The sequence below is a fragment of the Ochotona curzoniae genome, unplaced genomic scaffold (assembly GCF_017591425.1).
Source record: "Ochotona curzoniae isolate NIBS_2020 unplaced genomic scaffold, NIBS_Ocur_1.0 contig_3520, whole genome shotgun sequence".
Classification (NCBI taxonomy): Eukaryota; Metazoa; Chordata; class Mammalia; order Lagomorpha; family Ochotonidae; genus Ochotona; species Ochotona curzoniae.
This window is the reverse complement of record NW_024465894.1, coordinates 25,578,131-25,591,676: the sequence shown is the minus strand read 5'-3', so window position 1 is coordinate 25,591,676 and position 13,546 is coordinate 25,578,131. Positions and strand designations below refer to the sequence as shown.

The window sequence follows — 13,546 nt, the reverse complement described above, 5'->3', positions numbered from 1 at the left end:
ATACGAGTTGAAGCAGCAACTATCAGAGAAGAAAGAAGTATAAAAATAATTTAAGTAAGTATCACACAATTTCCCACTGTGCTCCAAATTTCCAATCATGGGCTTGAAAATGACAGCAACTGTAAAGATGGAAACACTCCAGGTGTAACAGCAAAAACATCCCTGAAGTAAAGCAGCATCACAATGATAAAGGATTGTACACAGGTTTTCTTAAACAACCCGTTAGGCTGCAATCCTCATTGAATCTGAAAAAGTTTTTTTTTTTAAACCCGGAGAAGGAAATTAACTACAAAGAGAAATTTCTCCTGCTTATGTGCAACAGAAATTTAAATATCCTACAGATGGATTCCCTACTGGAGAACTGAAAGGTACAATTTACATATTTCTCCTAACTTTTTATAGCATAGAAGAGGAGACAGACAACTAAAAGGGTAATTAAAATACCATGTGATTAAAAAAAAATAATTCCAGAAATTTATCTAAATAAGAAAGGGAACACAAAAAAACCTCTTGAAGAAAAAATGGGAAGCATTCTCATCCACTTTATGGTAAGAAAAAAAAATGTGTAGTAAAAACCGTTTCCAAAGAAGAAACAAGGAATAAATCAGATAACATTAAGAATGAAAAATCTTCATTGTAAGACACAACAAAAAGAATGAAATGAGGCACAGAAACTGTATTCTAATAACATGTACAGAAAAAAAAAATCACTCCTACAAGTAATGCAAGAAAGGTACTCCAACAGACAACTTTGCAAGACACAAACTCATCCACAGAAGAGCTTTGCAAAAACATTTGTAAAGTACAACGAGGAAATGATAGCCACAGTGAACCACCACCACCACATGGCCATCAGAATAGGAAACTACTGATAACACTCCCTGTTGATAAGGACTGGAAATAATTAGGATCTATACGCAAGCCTAGAGAGGAAATTGGTTAGAAACTACTTTGGAAAATTTTTAATAATATCTGCTGAAGCCAAACATCTACCTATTTTGAATTCCAACATATGTACCCATGAAAAATGGAACTTTCACTGAAAGAAGGGGACAAAAGTTTCCACAGCACATTATGTGCAAAAAAATAAACTAAAAACATACATGTCCATCAATAGTAGAATAGATAAATAAACAGTGGTCTGCTCATACACAATACTACCAGTAACAAAAATAAAATGTCTGCTATGGACACAGCAGAAAAATATATCAGAAAAATCATACATAAAATTCTATATACTGCATGATTCCACATATATGAAGGTCTACAACAGGCAAAATTAAGTAAGACGACCACCTTAGACCTCAAAGAACTACACTGATTCCGAGGAAATAGAGTGGTTTGAGGAAGCTGCACCTGTCCCATCGTGGCCTGACAGGTGGTTATGTAGGCATACAGATTTCAGGATAAGTAAGCAGTGCCATTTCATCTGAGAATCTTCATGAATGGATATTACACTTACAGGAGATTTTAAAGGGTAACCCATCATGAGTGCTCCCCAAGAGTTCACGAAGGATCACATATGGGGAAGCCCAACATTGGTTTAGGTAACTGTAAGGATCTGCTTCACTAGGTGACTACACACAACCCAGAAGATGAGTAAGAGCATCCTCAATGCCAGTGAGAATGCTCCAGAACAAAAAAATGTGCATGTAAGAGAGACTTAGTACCTTCTAGGAAGGGTAACAAATTTTACACATAAAATCATACTGCTCCTGAATCAAAGATGAAACACAACTTTGCATTATGAGGGAAAAAAGAGCAATGAGGATGAAGCAGAGATAAGAAGATTCAGATTTTTAAAGGTGTCTTAAGCCTCATTAGGAAATTCAGACTTAGCCCTTGGGAACTAAAAAGGAGCCGTTTTCAGAGAAATGTGAGTCGTTTTGCACTTGCAACCACTGAATCTGCACTGAGTATTGAAAACAGAAGATGGGAGAAAGGCTGAAATCTCAATCAGGGAGACCAAAATAGAGGCTTTTAAAAATGGACATTTCCCAACAGTTCTTAGCAAACGATCGCGTATGTGCAAAGGAAAATGTCTGACATGACTTCCACCTCATTTTCTCAGGAAAGAACAATGGAGGAGGACAATCTTGGGGAGCAACACTGCTGCCCACGGGCCAGCCACAATGGATACTTCAGATGCCAACACCACAAGAGTCTAAATGTCTCGAATGGATTATTACTTTTCTACGTCTCTTAGCCTTTCATTTCCCATCAGCCACCTCATTTCAGGGGTTCAGTAGAGACTCACATGGTCATCCTTGCACATTCTCACTCCACACAGAAAACTGTCTCCACCTCTCATACTTGGGCACCTACTGAGACTCAGCAAAGTGTCTGATGCACAACAGGGCAGCATGGAGGTGAAACGCACCCCGCTTCCCTCCTTCCTGTAGGGTATCAAGGAAAGCTACTCTTCATGTTTCTTACGACAAGGTTTCCGTAGTTATCATGTTCACTCAGCATTGTTTCTTATTCCATGACTTACCTGGAGCTCTGTGAAGACCAGTCAAGAAGCCACACTCACTCATGTGCCGAAGCATTAAGGACCAGACATCTGTGAAGCAACTCTGAAAGAAAAGCCTTCAATGAGTCATGAGTCACCTCCATGAACTTCCCACAACCCTTGTTTTTTCTCAGTCTAGGCAACAAGTGACTGTCCTGGGCCTTAGCTGGTGGGGCTGATTTCCATGGCTCCCAAGGCCTGTTCCACTGATTTCTATAAGGGCCAGCTGTGTTCACACAGACAGATGGCATCATCATTTGTCCAACAGCATTGAAACAAACGCACTGACAGCTTCATCTCTGTCATGGACGCCCAAATGCAGACCCTGTCAAACAGTGGGGACATGTTGGCATCCCATGCTTAATGTCCCCACTAACCCACAGATACACAGTAGGGTGATGAATTCTGTGTCAGCTCATTTTATTTATCACCTCTAAGATGAACTGTTAAAGGACCACAATTGTCAAATTTCTCATATATCTGCCATGAACCAAAGAGTAAACAGAAGTCCACAACCAACTGACATTTGAGCATTTTCTTTCTGGAAGCTCGATAGCTGAAAGTTGTCATTCCTCTAATACAAAATCAAGTTTAAAACTAAACTAAATGTAAAACATACATTAAGAGCTAAATATCAGAATCATTGCAATGTTTGAGTATAGGGTGCTAAATGGAATAAGAGAAAAGATGTAATTACACATTAGCAGATCTAAAAACACTTAAAATAGGTCAAATCTGAAACCCTGAAATCTGATATTAAAATATATAATAAAAAAATGTTGAAATATGAGACTTTATATGAGCAGGTCCTCTAAAGCACAAAATTAAGGATTGTTATCAAAACCTATATTATGTTGATTTTCCTACCATTTTAATAGATCTACATGTGTGAGAGGGTTCATGAGATTCAGTCTTTTTAACTATATACAACCAATAAACCCATAGCAGAGTCAAAATTAGAAGCACTGAACCAATTTCATCTTAAAATCAGCAATTGGCGAGTTTCAGTGGAGGCTGTTAGAGGGCAAGACACAACACAAGCGGAGTCCCCAAGCAGCCAGCTATCAGAAGACAACTCACCCAAGGGAAAGCACGAAGTAGCTCAAGCTCTAACCCTTATATGAAGATGCCAAATCACAGACAGCATTCCCAGCAGGGTGTTTGAACAGTTCACGGATGGTGCATGTTGTATGCAAAAGTTAAGCCATAGCCGCCCCTTGAGTACAACACCTTAGAGTGTTGTGCTTACCTCTAGACTCTGTTCCAGATTCCTGCTCATTGGTACCAAGGGAAGCCCCAGGTGGTACCTGTCACCCACATAGGAGATCTTGTGCAGTTATGGGTCTGAATCTCTGGCTTCAGCCAGGTCCATGTCCAGCTGCTGCGGCCATTTGGAGATTCAATCTATAAATGGAAGTATTTTCTCTCTCCCTCTCCATGTGTATTTGTATGTGTGTGAGTGTGAGATAGTCTGACAGCTTTTTAAATACATAAATGTAAGGCTTTTGTTAAAGTTTACAGAGAAAGAATTAAATGATGCATTTCTTTTAGTGAAAAAGGAAATTGGAATCCATGCAACAAGGACTCTTAAAAATCCTCAAGACAAACATTACGGCACAGATTATTATGTACCCATTTTCGATGTCCACATTGCATATTGTAGGGCCAGTTCAAGTCCTAGCTACTCGATGTCCGATACTGTTTCCTGCTCAGGCACCCTGGCTCCTGTTACCCATTTGGGAGACCTGGATGGAATGCTGAGCTGTCAGCTTCAGCTTGTCCTAGCCCTGACTGCGGTGGGCATTTATGGAGTGAGCTCACAGATGCAAGTTTCTCACTCTCTTCACTTCCAATCGGTTAAAAACAAATGCACATTTTGAAAAGTTCATGATAATTCACACTATAAAAATTGTGCATGAAGATTTCAAACTTTTATAACAAATGTCTCCCTTAGTGTTCAAAGCTATCCTTTTAAATATAAATATTTCTACAAGCATTAATACAGCGGATTGCTAATGTAAATGAGCAGATTTCCTTCTTCCTCAACAGGCAGGAGAAGTGAATTACGACCCTTGCACACCAGTGGCGGGGTGGCAAAAATCCCTGTGGCAACCTCCAGTGAGTGATTCTGTGAAAGGGGAACTTGGATCTGAAAGAACAGCAATTCTGTGCCGACAAACTGGCTCTGGGCAGCCTTCTCCGGGGTGATAATAACCATAATCACCCTCATAATCATTAAAGCAGTTGATATTTATTGGGGACTTATTCTGCTCCAGACACTTAACCGAGAGGATGGTGCTGCCGAGGCCACAGGCAGGTCCCTTAGAGAAGCTTTCACTTTCAGCTGTGACCCCCCACTGGGGGTTCCTAAAGTTTCTAAGCAGGTATGTACACATGCCTATAGGGGTACACATACCCCTATAGAAAGGTAGACCAAATCTCCGCTCCATCAAATTGTCAGGACAAAATACATCATGGTGTGCATACTGGCATGAGTTTATGCTTCAAAATTCAGGTTCGCATGTAAAAAAAAAAAAAATCAGGCTGAACATACAAGCATGATTTCTGTTCTGGTGACCAAGTTTTTTTGAGCTTGGATCTCAGAGCAAGACTGTCTCAGACACCTCTCTGGCTTTATTTTCTTCAACTATAAAGGATACCAAGTGTCGTCATCAAAGTGTTATGGAAGCCTGCAAAGTGACTGTCATATGGTACCTGCAACATAAGGGCTGGCTCATTTATTTACATTATTATTATTATTATCCACAATGTTGGTGATGTCGGTCTCCGTAGAGCCCTGGCAGGGTTAGAGGCAGGGAGGGATAACAGGCACCAAAGTCTTGTAACAAGGCATTGCAGGAAAGGAGTATTGGTCATCTCCTCTGAGAAGCATACTAAAACATAGTTCAATATAATAGTGGTAAGAGGGGTGGGGCTGGCACAGTTGCACAGCAAGTTAATCCTCTACCTGCGGTGCTAACACTCCATATAGATGCATGTTCTTGTCCCAGCTTACCCACTTTCTGATCTAGGCCCCTGCTTTCTGTGGCCTGGGAAAGCAGGCAGGGGAAGGGGGAATTAGCTCAAGTCCTTGGGACTCTGCATCCATATGGGAGACCCAGAAGAAGCTCCTCACTCCTGGCTTCAGATGAACTCAGCTCCTCCCATTGCAGCCATTTGGGGAATGAGCCTGTGGATGGACGATTTTCTCTGTTGCTCCACCTCTGTGAATCTGCCTCTCAAATAAAATGTAGATTATCTTAAAAAGGCTTTAATGATCCAGTCAATAGAAGGTTAGATGAAGTTCTCATGGGACTGGATTAGTTATCACAAAATGTCAGAGGTTACACAAAGCAAAGCTGTCCTTTTTTCTGTTTTCTGAACCTGCCAGCTAACCCTTCCACTGTGCTACCACATCAAGACAAGGCAAAGGGCGCTCACCAAATTCAGCAGCCTGATCTAGAGTTTCCAGCATCTACAACCATGGGCCAAATAAGAGCCTTCCTTACTAACCACCCAGTCCATTAGAGCAATAGAAAACAGAGTCAGCCTTGGGCAGGGAGGTTTTTCAAACAGCCTCCCATTCTAGGAGCCACATGGGATCCAGGAACCCTTGTGACAGGTGGTTCACAAGCCCATCTTCTTCCCACATGTACAGTCTGGCCACTTTCTCTCCTAGGCCTCACAAAAGCTTTTCTAGAGGTTTAACCATAGACCTGCCTCACTCTTTTTCCCTCTCAGAAAAGATCATGCTTTTCCAGTCTAAAGATGGGAGCAAATATCAGATCATCTGTCTTTTTCCAGTTTGCAAATGTTCAATTTCCCTTAATAGTGTGGAGTTTGAAAACAAACACCTGGGTGATCCGAAGGTCATTTCTGCTTGCATGGCCTTGCCTTGGGGGCAGTACTGGAAGGAAATGAGAAAATGTGGAGAAAAAGAAGAGTATATCCATGTATTCCCTACATTCATGAGAGCATGTCTCTCAAGCATGTCGCTGGAAGCACCTGTAACTTGTTTTTTTTTTTTTAAAGATTTATTTTTATTATTTTTTCATTGGAAAGGTGGATGTACAGAGAGGAGAGACAGAGAGGAAGATCTTCCGTCCGATGATTCACTCCCCAAGTGAGCGCAACGGGCCGATACTATGCCGATCCAAAGCCAGGAGCCTCTTCCGGGTCTCCCACGCGGGTGCAGGTTCCCAAAGCTTTGGGCTGTCCTCGACTGCTTTCCCAGGCCACAGGCAGGGAGCTGGAAGGGAAGCGGGGCTGCCGGGATTAGAACCGGCGCCCATATGGGATCCCGGGCGTGCAAGGCGAGGACCTTTAACCACTTGCGCCACCGCGCCGGGCCCAGCACCTGTAACTTGTAATCAGCCAGGTTCGCGTCATCACACCTGAGGGTTTCCAAGCACCTCCCCCCACCACTGCTGCACTTCCATGCTGTATCCAAGCAGTGGCCCCTGCAGGGGGTCCAGCAAAGGAAAGCAGACATTGCTAGGTAGCAAGTGCTGAGTGGACAATGCCTCTTGTTTCCAATTCTGCTAAACGTTCACAGGTCAGGGACTCTCACCCAGTCTTGCTTCCAACCTTCCTCCCAACTACACACATAAGGAATAGACAATGACAACTTTTACTGCTGGACTCCAGGCAGGTGTGGGTGGTGCTGCTGCTTCTAATGGTAAATGCCAAGAAACCATTCTTTGCATCAGTCAAGAAGTGGCGTTCAAGCGACCCTATCGCCCTGTGATTTATTTCCTTTAAGATACCTCCATCGAGGTTCTGATGGAGGAGCCTGGGCAACTCCTCTGGCAGGACACAGACCCGACAGGTCAGCGCAAGAAACATGATAGGAAACAGCCCAGAAAAGGCCATGGAAAGCTACCCACTGGCATACACTTGGCAGACGTGGGGGCAAGACCAGGCTGAATCCACGTCATCCACTGGCAAATCCAGGCACCAGTGTGGGTTGACCCAGGTTCGGTCGCAACAAAGACTAGTGCACAATATGGAATGCCGAGGTGAGGTTGCCTGTACCAGAGGGGACCGCAGCGTCCAACCAGCCTGAGAACAAGAAAGGAAGTAGGCAGAGCCAGCAGGGGAATAAGGGAGGGTTCCTTTGCAGGATAGCTACTTCCGCAGGAGAGCATGGGCTGGGATGGGGGCAGACCAGACTAGGCAGAGCTACCACACCTGTGTGCCTCATGTGGACTAGATCAGGGAAGAGCCGGGCTCGGCGGATTATTCCTACTGGCGCAAACAGAATTAAAGTGGGCGAGGTTTGTTTGGGCAGCAGTTACTGGAATCTGGGAGTGGGAGAGGCCTGGGAGGGTAATAGTGGGCTCATCCCTCTTGGGTTACCACTTCCACGGGAGGACATAAAACTAAACAGTGGCTGGGGTGGAATGGGGTGTGGGACAGACTGGACTACTGCTACACTTACTGGCAAACCAGGGTAGGGGCGGTCCTGGTGGGGGTTATTGTGGGTCGCTCCAACTAGGCTGCAGCTCCCACTGGTTTAGGTGAGGGCCAAATATGTGCTGGGCAGAACCAGGCTGGACCGCAACACCCATTGGTTCCAGTGGAAGTCGGGAGTGAAAACAGAACCAACCCAGCAATTACAACCACCAGCTGATTGGAGCGATGGACGGTGCCTGGCCCTGTACTTGTTAGCACATACAAGAAGTTTCTTTGGAGATCTTCCTAATCTAAATGCTGGACTCAGAACCCTAACGAAGAAAAGAGAGAAGACAGAACAGGCCAACCAACCATCTCAGCTATGATGGACTATGTCAATCAGTGGATTTTTCAAAGACCTCATAGTGCTTGGAGTGGCAAGATTGACAGCGATTCATAACTGTTGCAATATCAAAACCACTCGAGCAAGAACCTCAGAGCATGCCCTACACCCGGCACTTGGGGAGGGTGGGAAATTGGGTGGGCCTTCTCCCTTAATACCCCCCTTTTAAACATGAAGGTAACAATATGGAAAACATACTAGTATTATCCACTTTCCTGTAGCCCTTGAACCTTCTTACTCTAACTAAGTATGTAAAGAATGTCAAAATAAATTTTATTAATAAAAAAAAGAAAAAAGAAAAAAAAGAAAGTGGATGCCAAAAAAAAAAAAGATACCTCCATCATGCTTGCATGCATGCATGTTCCTACAAACAGAGGCAGGGGGGATGTCTGCATCTGATGCTGCAGGCTGACACCCACCAGGTATGAGGTGGTTGGGGAGGAATGCTATTTGTAAAGAAGTAGAAAAGAAGGGCAAACTGGAACCCACAGGTGTCAAGTTCCTATTCCTCTGAGCTTAGTGCTAGGAAGGCTTGCAGAAATCTTTTACACGAAGCCAAATCCAGGCACTTCACCCCTGAAACTGAGCAATTAGAGGATTCTTGGATGAGGGCACAATTGCACACCTGATCACCTCACATTATCTGCTTCCTCACCCCCATACTCTACCTGTTAGGGCTCCCTCTGGGATGCATCTTTAACTTGAGCTGCACAGGCAAGGAAATCATGTGAGACAAAACTCAGTCTGACCAAGATGACAACTTACCAAACTACCATGGAGATGCCCATCGGGCCATACTTTCCAAAACATGAACTCTCTGACCAAGGCAAAAGCCAAGGTCCTTGGAAAGGAAACACTAGACCCGAGTGTGTGTGTGGGGCACATACACGTGTGTACATGTGAAGTACTGAGCAGCACTTTGCTGTCATCTGTGTAATTCACAAGAATCCTACCCGCATGAACTAGATCACACCCACTCTGTCTAAAGTAACTGATCAGAGAGTGAGAAAGCAGATTTGAATCCATACCCATTTCCATAGTCAAGAAACTGAACGTACTGCCACTTGCCACATAATCTTTCATTGCCTAAAGCCCAATGTGATGCATCATTGCCTGACTTATAACGTGTGCATGTGTGTGCTCGCTATGCATATATTGTGTGTATGTGTATACATATATATTCATACACATACATAAATATGCATATATACAGTAGACACACATATATTATAGGTATACAAACAAACCCAATGGAGAGTTTCAGAATTTCAGCTCACAACTCCACAGAAAGCCAGTCCCTCCCTCAGTCTCATTAGCTTTCAGTGTGCCCTGGATTTCGCTGCCATGTGGAAGACTCAAGGTAGCCAATTTCCTGAGGACTATGAAGGCTGTCTCCTCAGGGCCTTGGCAGCACACAATCGCTGTAGCCATACATGCTTAATAAAAGGATGATCTGAAGTGGCAGGGCCAGGCTGAAGACAGCAAGGGTCAGCCAAGGACTCAAGGATTAGCAGCAGGCTGAAGTGGATTCCCTGTGAGGAAGCAGAGAGAAGAAGGCACAGCAGTACCAGATTGTTGGCAAGAGCCCCGGGAAAAGTCAAGCCTCTCTTCCAGGCCCATCATCCACCAGTGCCTCCCGAAGTGGAAAGCAGTAGTCTCCAGGGGAAGTCATCTTTTCAGGACAGCTTTGCAGAGCGAGGGCAGTGCACAGGAAGGGTGCAGAGAAATGCAGGGAGCTTACAGGCCATCTCAAGGAACCCCGGATTCAGACGGCTGGAGGGCCCATTCCAGCCCCAGCAGCAGAGAAGCAGAAATAGGGGTAGAGTACATGGAAAGAACACTGCATGACACAAAAACCTTCCTCCAATAGCAACACAACATCCCAGTCCTATGCAATGCTGACAGAGGCTGAAGCTATGTCTGCACTTTAAATAATGACCCAAGATGGGTCGTCTTTATGCATGGGTCTAAACTTTATTCCTCCTCTTCTACTACAATATTGTAGAAACCCTCAGGGAAACCGCAGAGTCAGGAAATTCTTAGCTACTTCAATCACCTGCAAATCTCTAGGCAGATCCCTATCTATCCTGGGGTTGCCACATCCAAACCCACACCCAGTCTCTCTCTCTCTCTGTCTCTCTCTCCCTATCTCTCTCCCTATCTCTCTCTCCGTGTCTCTCTCTCCGTGTCTCTCTCTCTCCGTGTCTCTCTCTCTCCGTGTCTCTCTCTCTCCGTGTCTCTCTCTCCGTGTCTCTCTCTCCGTGTCTCTCTCTCCGTGTCTCTCTCTCCGTGTCTCTCTCTCCGTGTCTCTCTCCCCGTCTCCCCGTCTCTGTCTCTGTCTCCCTGTCTCTGTCTCCCTGTCTCTGTCTCCCTGTCTCTGTCCCCCTGTCTCTGTCCCCCTGTCTCTGTCCCCCTGTCTCTGTCCCCCTGTCTCTGTCTCTGTCTCTGTCTCTATCTCTCTGTCTCTATCTCTCTGTCTCTATCTCTCTGTCTCAACCTTGCTTTTAAGAATGCATAGCACTGTCGTCTATTACAATGTGGTTTCATGTGAACTGTTCATCTGCCCTGGCCTCCCAGAGAACATCCAGGGCAAAGAAGTGGGCAGAGAAGGCGGAGATCTCACATTTCACACAGTGGCCTAGATCTGCCCAAGCAAGAAGCTATTTCCCCCCAGGTACATGAATTGTTGAGAAACAACAAAAGCAATCTTTCCAATCCCGTGAGGGTGATAGGATAGAAAAATAAACAAAACACCAGGTGCTAATTAAAGAAACACATGTGCTTGTGGATACTGCAAAAATGGTTTGTGGAAAAACGGAAAAACAAGTTTATTTTTGGTGCAAAACTCTTGATACACTTTCCATAAACTTTTAGAAGTACGTGTGAGTGTGTGTTGCATGGATCAGAGATACAAAATACAGGTCCTAATTGAAAGTTTAGGTGTCAAACTTACTGCATGGGAAGAGCCATTTTTTACAACCTTTCCCTGGAGACAACTGATAGAAACAAATGGGGATGCTTCCCCCTAAGAGGGTCATTGTAAGACAGAAATGAGCCAGGAGGGAGAAGAAGGAACAGCAGCATTACCCTGCAGGACATGAAGGTGTACCCCACACTGATGTCACAGTACGATACTTACTGTTCTAAACTGCAGGGGCTAGCCAGTCCTCAGGCCTGGGTGTTACTTTCCTTACTTATTTCTCTGTTTCCTGTGCAAATGATGATTCTTCCATGGAAGAAGCATCACACCCAAACTCAGAACAAGCAAGACTAACTTTTCACTCTAATCTTGCCTTTTTCCCAACGTTTACTTTTTCAATTTTTTTTTCCTAGTTATCATAGGACCTTGCAATAAAAAATCTGCAATGTTGTCTTCCACCATTCTTCCTACCATCACAAATCTACACCGAGGCAACACAGCCTGCTGGGAGATGGGCTTGGTCCCAGCCTCTGACTCAATCCCATTTCTGCTACAGAGTAGGGCAGTGAAGTGTATCAGAGGCAGGACCAGCCTCCTTCACTGCATGCATACCTGCACTGCAGAACTGAAAGCTCCTTTAACTCCTGAAGACCTCAGCATACAGGACCCACTTCTGCACAGTCTCCCTGCCGACTCACTCTTATCACCCACTGGGGACATGTCCAAGCAATGGAAAGAAAGCCTAAATTTCCTTCTGGCCTGTGCTTCAGAACCTATACAGGAATCCTGTTATCCAATGTACTGACTGCAAAAAGAAAATATTATATGGTCATTATATTCTGTAGATTCATTCTTTCATCATGTCCAGCAGTTTTACGCCTATTGACATTTATGAGACTTCGGAATCTCCATAAGCCCTACTTTCTACATTGCTCAATGCTATTGTTTGAATGTAATTTGATGCTACAATTGATGCAGGATTTTAAATCACAAAATCCTAAGCTAATTATACAATCATGGTGTACAGAAGTGGGGCCCAATCAGAGGTTCTTAGGTCACTGGAGCTTGCCCTCAGAAAGTGCCTGAGAAGGTAATTACCAAGATGTGACTTGGGTCCAACCCCCTTTCTCTCTCTGCCTCCTTGCTTTCCTCCTTCCTCTCTCTAACCTTCGATCTGCATATGCTCACCCATTCCAACCAGAAGAACCACCCTAACTTGATCTTGACCCTTTAAAACTTTTATCTTTATGAAGATTGCGTGCTGTTATAAAGTTGCCATCACCAACAGCTGACTGATGCACTCTGACCCTTTCCTACTTTGCCACTCTCAATTCTGTAAGCACAATCTGATTATTTGGCCACATTTCCTCTTCAAAATCAGTTACAAACCCAACTCTTTCCTTTGCCTATGCACTCCGCTAAAGCTTCTGCACGGAGGACCTTGCAGAACACAAGGAAGGACGATGAATGATTTGTCATTGACCTCATGACACCAGAAGAGAAAATTGAGAAAAAAACCGAAGTGGAGAAAGATGAGGCAAACATGGTTTCAACTGGCAAGGCTACTTTAGGGAAACAGACTCATTTATTCTGCATGGGGTTAGGTCTTGTCTTCTAGTACACAATCAAGGCCACCTTCTGATCGAATCAATGGACACAAGCCCTTCTTAAAGACCTTGTGCAGGCCAAGGTCCTTCTACATAAACATTTTTAATTAATAGATGCCTTCATCAAACATAAGAATTAAGCATCAACACTCAGACTCTAAAATTAGATTGGTTATCTGCATCTTAATTTCCTTTTTCGACAGCACTAATTTATTCATTAGAAGCAAAGCTTACCTCTTTGCTGGGGATAGTACAATTGTGAAGCATCAGGAATATTGTCTCAGATGTATGACCTATGGGGTGAGGTAAGTACAGACATTGTACAACTCAGGAATGGTGCTGCAGGACAGCTTGTTAAGCTGCCACCTACAAGGCTTACATGCCATATGGGTGCCAGAGCAGGCCCAGCTGCTCCACTTGCAATACAGTTCCCTGCTAATGGCCTGGGAACAGCAGAAGAAAACGGCCCAAAGTGTTTGCGCCCCTACAACCCACGTGAGAGATCTCCTATCTTTGCCCTATCTCTCCCTCTCTTTCAAATAAATAAGTCATTTTTAAATTATTTTAAAATATTAATTCCTTCAAGTCCCTTTGAGAGTCTATACCATGCAGACTATATGTCAAGAATTGGTTCTGGAAGCTGATATGATAACTCAACAGGCTAATTTTCCACCTTGCATCCTATACGGGATCTGGTTCATATCCCAGCT

The 13,546-nt window shown here is 44.1% G+C and overlaps 1 long non-coding RNA gene across 1 annotated transcript in view; it reads right to left on the bottom strand.

Moving 5' to 3' along the window:
- Positions 1 to 2,508: 2,508 nt before the first annotated feature.
- LOC121157504 overlaps positions 2,509 to 13,546 on the bottom strand; it is a 153,263-nt gene continuing 142,225 nt past the window's right edge. The window contains exon 4 of the long non-coding RNA XR_005884034.1: positions 2,509 to 2,576. This is a non-coding gene — a long non-coding RNA (uncharacterized LOC121157504). The remainder of the gene's footprint in view (positions 2,577 to 13,546) is intronic.